Genomic DNA, 7,599 nt, shown 5'->3' on the forward strand with positions numbered 1-7,599 from the left:
ATATATGTATTTAAGTCAATTGAAACTGACGGTCAGGTAGGAGGAATGCACTAGCTGGGGAGACAGAAAGGAGGGAGGCAAAAATATTGTGAGCGCACATCTTAAGAATTCTGGAGCCTGGTGAGCAAACTTGGTGTATTGCAGAGTGAGAGAATTATGTAACAATAGCTTGGACCCGGGTTGTACAAGAAAGCCAAGATTAGATTGAAACTTTTCTTTTTTAAACTGTGGAATGAATAAGAAGCTATCTGAAAGCTTGAGACTGAGGTGGGACCAAAGGCTCAGCTTTCTCATTTACTGTGTGACCCTGGGCATATTCCCCTAACTCAGAGCTGCCCAGTAAACTCCTGCAGTGAAGGAAATAATCTGTATCTGTGCCCTGCACAGTGGTAACCACTAGTCACATGTGACTACTGAGTGCACCATAGGTGGCTAGTGTGACAGTGGAGCTGAATTTTTAATTGTATTTACTTTTAATTAATTTTAATAGCTTCATGTGGCTAAGTGGCTAATGGTGCCACTTGAACTCTTAGGACCCCTATTGCTTCATTTGTCTAAGGGGAGTGATGTTACTTCATAGGCTTGCCATAAAGATTGAGATACATTAAGCTAGACACCGCAGTTAAAGCACTCAACATAGTAGTTCAATAAATCATCAATGCTGTTGTTAAGTTGCTTATCCTTATGCTACTGAACAAGACAGTACAAGATAAACTATCTTGGGAAAATTACACTGTGACATCCAGATTCGATATTTATTTATTTATTTATTTATTTATTTATTTATTTATTTATTTTGTACCAGGGATTGAACTTGGGACCTTGAGCTTGCAAGGCAAGTGGTGGCAACACTGAACTAAATCCATGGCCCCCAGATTAGATTTGATGGGAAAAGAAAACTGTATAGGAAAGAGCATCCACAAGCTATTTTCAGTGTTAAGGTGTGGGATAATTAAGATCTTATCTGGAGAAAGGCCTTGAGGGTGGGAAAGAGTGAAGGACCCTGGAGCTGCTGAGCAGGCAGCTATGCAACCTCAGCTTCCTTTCCTAGTACTTTCAGAGGGTGCACACCCATCCCCACCCTGGACAGATGTCCCTGCATCCTGTACAGTGCAAGACATCCAGTCTCTGCCTTCAGCAAATGCCACTACTGCTCACCAATGACTGTGCGTGCTATCATCTGTGCATGGGACTCACTACATTTGAACACTTCCCAAGTTCCTTGCAGCTGAATTAATGCCATGGGTTTGAGTTCTAAGCATTGGGTTGAAGACAGGAGCAATGTGTGCCATTTCCAGACTGGGTTCAGGATGATCTCCCTTCTGTCTGACATCAGCTCCTTCCATTCTCTGATGATTTCACAGGCCAAATGCTGAGGATGGCAGTACCATGTGATGGAAAGAGGCTGTGGCCTTACGTGAATGAGTGAGAGGAGCAGAGCGGTCCTTCTATCTCCCACTGATGGACTTTCAGTGAGTGAGGCATGTACCTGTATTGTATTATGCCACTGAGATTTGGGAGGTGTTTGTTATAGCCAACATTATTATCCTGATATACTATCTCTCATTCCACTTCAGGTCTTTTAAACAGATTCTTTGGAAAAATTGTCCAAGCCATCAATCGCTCTGAAGTTACCTTTGAACTTGGCCCCATCACTATGGTAACTCCCATCTGCAGACATCCTGTCTCCTAAGAAATTCCTTTTTCACTCCTCCACAGGGCACATTCCAGACATCCATTCTCCCACAGTACTACATCAAGAACACACCCACTGAGCTGTCATCTGGCAGGTTTCTATTGAGCTTGTCAGGGCTTCCTCATCTCTCCTTAATCCCACATAGAGGGACCTGTGGTGTCACTGGGGACATATCCTTGTTTGCTGTGACCTCAGATCCAAACCTAGGTGTCATCCCCGAGTCCTTCCTTTCCTTCACCCTGCCATATAAAATTCTCCAACAAATCCAGTTGGATCTTCCCTGTTTCTCTGTCCACCCCACTGCTACCCTCTTCCAGCCACATCACCATTATCTGCCTGCCAGCAGCAGCTTCCTAACTGCTTTTCCTCTGTTCATACCTTCTCCTACAACCCCTTACCCACCAGCAGCCAGGCTGATCTTCTAAAAATAACAACCAGAACATGGCACTGCCCTGCTAATAGTTCCTGCACAGCTTCCCATGGCTTTTAGGGAAAACTGATCAGGGTCTTGCCAAATGCACCAGCCTTACTCTGCTCACTTGACTTCAGACACACTGGCTTCTTTCTGTTTCTCAAATGTGCCACATACCACACTTGCTGCTGCCCTGGGATCTTTGTACTTTGCTCCTGGAAAGCTCTTCTCTGGAATGCTCAATGGACTAGTCACTCATCATTCAAGTCTCAGCTCACAGTTCCTTCCTAGCCTGGAAATCCCTGATGCCCTGTATAAAATAGGATCCCTCCATGGTGCTTGTCCTCCATCGTACTTTCCAAGCCTGTGAATTGTCTTATGAGTTTATCCTTTCCACAGAGTCTTGCCATCCCTGTCAGAACGCAACCTCCATGCAGGGAGGGGCTTTATTGCTTAGGGTGACCAATTTGTCCTAATTTGCCTGGGACTTTTCTGGTTTTATCACTAAGAGTCCCATATCCTGAGAAGCACCCCATCGGAGAGAAAACCATGATAATTGGTCCTACCTATTGCTTTGATCTCTTCTGTATTTCCCCATACCAAGGACAACATCAGGTGCCTAGGTTATAACTCAATAAATATCATTGCAGGAAAAAAAAACAATGGTTGGCTGTCCTCAGAGAATTCTCCCCTCCTGGCTCTAGGGGGCAGCCTTCCCCCACCTGTGCCTTCACACTGGGTTAAAAAACTGCATAAATTTAGTCCCCACAGTTTACCTGGTCCCTCTGTCCCCTCCCAGCCCTTGTGGAGTTTGAAGTTGCAGACCCTGGTTCTGGCAGCCTGAGGCAGAGGTGCATTTCCTTCCCCTCCCATCCTTTCCCTTCTCCTGTGGCTTCATCTTTTTCCTGACTCCTGGACAAAGAGCAGCAAGGGAGCAGCAGGTGGCTGGCTGCAGTGAGGCCCCCGTCACCATATATTCCAGCTTCTGAAGCTTCTGGAAGGACCCAGATTCAGGGCTCCTCTCCAGGACTGGGGCTGCATACTGCACCTAGAAGGTGATCTCTTCACTTCTTAGAGCAGGGTGAAACTTTCAAGTCTGCCTTCTGTCTGGGCCCCCACTTCTCCTGTCTGCCACTGATAGCCAGAGAACCATGTGGAGGGCATGATGCTAAGGGAGAAGATGCTGAGCTGGAGCATCAGCTACAAAAGCATGAGACAAAAGGATGCTGTCACTGCTGCAGTAGCCTCAGAAGAGCGTGGTTGTTCTCCGTCGATCACCATCTCTGGACACAAGCCCCCAACCACAGGTACCTGCTTTGATTTTCTTTCTCTTCTCCTGGGAGGTTGTTGCTAGATGAACAAGGGAGGCATCAGTAAAGCCTGCAGTTCATCCCAGCATGGACTTGAGCCTAGGGACCAATGGAGCTGATTCACTTGGGTGAGTCCTTGAAAGCTGTCCAGGGATGGAGAAAGGCAGGCTGTGTGGTGGGGCAGGGTGGTGGTGGTGGAGAGGTATTAACTTTCCTAAAGGGCAAAGCCCTCCCAGGCAGGCTCATAACTGTTCAGCTTTGAATGAGAATTTGGGGATGGGCTTTGTGAACAGAGTCTTCCTCAGCACAAGTGGATTCCCCTGGAGTCTGGCCATCAGAAGGCTGGGTAACGTACAAGACTAGAAATAAGGGTATCACCACCGGTGCTGGTGCTTTGTCTACATCAGGGACCCAAAACTGGCACCGGAAGAAGGTTCCAGTGGCCACATCTGACAAGCCTTCCTGGAGGTGGAAAGGATGGACCAGTGATGGGCCAAGACGGTGTGAGAAATGGAGACAGGCCACAAAATGAAGGGAAGGCACCTGGGTGAAAGAGGGGAACCTCTGTACACCTACGTAATTCAGGAAACCTGGCCTGCAGGCTTCTATGTACAAGGCCTGGACCCTGCAAGGCACACAGCAAAGCAGAGCCAGTTCTGGACCTCTGATTGTTTGCATTCTCCTGAATCACATGCTAGCACTTAATCTTGGTGCAAGGAGGGCCAAGTGTGGAAGGGGAATGAGGCCCTGGGTGGTGGCAGGGGGTGGCACTAACACAAGACAGGCTCTGTGTGGGGAGAGAAGCTGGCTCCCCAGCCGGGTGGGCCCCATTCACAAAGGCCAGCAGGCTGGGCCTAGGCAGAACTAAGCTGTCAGGGAAGATTAGACTGGGACTCAGGCCACTACGGCAGGGATTCAGTGGAGCACAGTCTGGAGTTGAAGGCCTAAGGAGGAAGCTGGAGGCTGAAGAGCAGGAAGAGCTTCCTGCAACCCTGGATGGGAGGCCTGAGCAGCTGGGGCAGCCTGTCCTTCCCAAGTCAGACACAAGGAACAGCCTGTGCCTGTTGCTTAGCTGGACTGTAGACCCTCCCCACTGCACACGCGCGCGCGCGCACACACACACACACACACACAAACACGCACACTTTCTGCCTCCCTCTCTGGAAACCCTCTTCTCTCTCTCCTCTCTCTTTCTCTCTGGCTTCTGCTCTTTGCACCCTCCCCTGGTCTTCTACCAGGTCCTCTCCAGAGGAAGTCTGGTGGGTCTGGTGCCAGGAAGTCTTTGGACTACATAGCTTCCTCTCTGGGCCCAGGACTTCCTGAGTAGGATTTGGAGCTGGGATTGGGATCTTCTCTGAAGCTGGAAAGGGTCCCCTATCCCTGTCCTGATTGCCTAGTTACCCACTTTCTACCACCTCACCCTAGCCAGTTCTCTGGATAGAGCCTGAGCCACCCACCTGGCCAACAGATAGAACTGTGCATCTTGTGACAGCACCAGGGCCCCACTGGAACCCCTCCCACAAGCTCCTGCAGCTGCCCTTTCTGAGCCTCTGAAACCAGGGGGCAAAGAGGGTGCAGGGTATGAGCCTGAACAGAGGCATCCAAGTAGAAGATTTGGGAAGGGCTGGGGGTGTTGAGAAGAGGGAAGTAGCAAGGTGTAATAAGGTGGATAGTTCAGGTTGTCTCTGGGGGATGCTGGGGAGTGAAACAGATTTGGGAAGAGTACAGGAGGGACAGGACAGAGGGGAAAGGTGAGTCTGAGGGAAAGTGGCCAAAAGTGGACCAAAGTAACCATTTCAGAGCACTGGCCACTCAAGGTCAGGTGTGCGCATGTGCGCGCACACACACACACACACACACACACACACACACACACACACTTGAAAAGTAGAAGCTGGGGAGAAAAGGGTGGGCGCGCATGTGCGCGCACACACACACACACACACACACACACACACACACACACTTGAAAAGTAGAAGCTGGGGAGAGAAAGCAGTGACTAATTTCTGCACATTCATAAAGCGCCACATTCACTGGGGTGACAGTCCTGCTCCCTGCTTTAGGGACACTTCCAGGAGAGGTTGTCTCCTCTCCTGCCTTCTTGTCTTCTCCCACCTTTCCCCATCCACTGGCCACCATCTTCGCCACTAGAGCTCTGTTCAGTGTCACACATGGGTAGCTTGAGCAACAGCCAGAGACTGTGCCTTTAGGAAAGTGGGGGCCCCCACCCTTGCCTCAGCAAGTTGCCGGCTGGTCTCTAGCCCTGCTTAGGAGCCCCAGCTTGCCTAGCTCCCCACCTAGAGAAGGCAGGGCCCCAGCTCTCCTCTGCCAGCCGTCACTGTCATAAGCAGCTCATGAGTGAGCCTATCCCTGGCTGTTCCCTCTTGGCCTAGGAAGGTTTGGCTTGGTGCCCATAAACATTCCAGCTCTCTGCATCTGCCCCCCACCGCAGGAATGGGTAAGGGAGGGGAGGGGAGAAATGAACTGGAACCACTGGAGGGAGGAGGAACCTGGGCAAAGTCAGAGGGCCACTATCACGCTGAGCCAGAGGTTGAGTCCAGGTGAGGTTACCTGTGTTCTTGTCTCAGCTGCTCCCCTTCACTTGCCAACCTTGACCAAGGTGGAAGCCAAGGGATCCTCAGGGAAGCTAGCAGCAGGCCCCTCAAACTTTACTACTTTATTTCAGAGCTGGTCTCCTAGCTTACTCTTCTCTGCAGTCCTACTGAAGGCCTCTTATTAGTTAACACCTCCTCTAACCTCTCACTCTCCACAACCTCAGGTGAAATGCAAAGTCTGCAGCACAGGACAGAAGGAGAAAACAGTAGAACACAAGGAAGTGGCAGGGAAGGAAGGAGCTGGAAGGAAACACCTAGAAAATCCACTAGATAGCTGGATGTGGTGGGGCACACCTGTAATCCCAGTACTCTGGGAGGGCAAGGCAAGAGGACTGCAGCCCAGCCCAGGCAGCTCAGTGATTCAGTGAGACCTTGTCTTAAAAAATAAAAGAGGACTGGGAATGGAGCTCAGTGCCAAGGCCCTGGGTTCAGTCCCTAGTGTCAAAAGAAATCTGGAAAATTGCCCTTCTCCTTTTACCCTATCCTGCATTTGGGTCTACAGCGGGCCGCAGCTGACTTTCCCAGTTCCCCTTCATTGCATTTCCACCCACAGTCACGAAACACCTACTTTGTGCCAGACACTGCACTGGACAGGGAGACCCAATCAGATTAATGTGTTAGGGAGAGAGAGGATAATTCCACCTGGCTCTGTGCTCCCAGAGATTTAGGACCACATCTGCTGCCCAGTTCTATAGCAGAGCTCCTGCACCTACAGTAAAGGTTGTTGGATGAATTATAGATTCTTTAGAAATGCTTGTGGTATTACCATGATTGGAGGGATGGAGGAAGGTGAGCACTCAGGAATGAGAGTTGAGGGAGGGGTGGTTACACCACAAAGTAGTGCTTAAGACACAGACTCTGCAGTTAGACTGCTATTCGGTAACTGAACTTGGGCAGGTTACTTTACCTCTCTGTGCATTGGTTTCCTTACTTATAAATGAGTTGTTTGGGGATTAAAAAAAAAAAAAAGACATCTATGAAGTGACTGCATGAAGTCAGTACTACAAGACACCACCACAGCAGTCACAGTGGGGAGGCATGATGGAAAGAACCCAGAGAGGTGCAGCCTGACTGGACGTGGAAGGAGGAGGGAACCTAGTGATCAAGTCTAGAAGCTGAGTCGAGTGAGGAGCAGGGACCTCTGGCGTAGGAAGGGAGTTCAAAGCTCGTGTGGAAGTCCAGGAAGCTATGGGCTCAACATGTGTAGGGCTCAGCAAAGAAGCCAAGGTGAGAGAAAAGCAGTCCAGAGCCAAAGCTGAGGTCCAAGAAGCCCATCCCACCCTCCTTGACTGCCTTGTGGGAGACCCTGCGCCTGCCTGAGGACACAGGGGAGGATTCGGGAAGTTCCTGCTCTGGCCAGAGCCTGCTGCATGGAGAGACTGTGTGAGGGGCTTCTGCTGAGCAGCCTCCTTCATCTGCCTGTCCCACTCCTACCCCACAGCAGGGTGCCCACTTTGCAGAAGCCGAGGTTTTGGAGGCAGCACTGCAGAATGGTAAAGCACACACACAGATTCAAAACCACGGGGATGGAACTTCTCAGGGCTTCACCTCTTTTTAGTGGTGGG

Source organism: Fukomys damarensis, unplaced genomic scaffold (assembly GCF_012274545.1).
Source record: "Fukomys damarensis isolate Sample0158 unplaced genomic scaffold, DMR_v1.0_HiC HiC_scaffold_15, whole genome shotgun sequence".
Classification (NCBI taxonomy): Eukaryota; Metazoa; Chordata; class Mammalia; order Rodentia; family Bathyergidae; genus Fukomys; species Fukomys damarensis.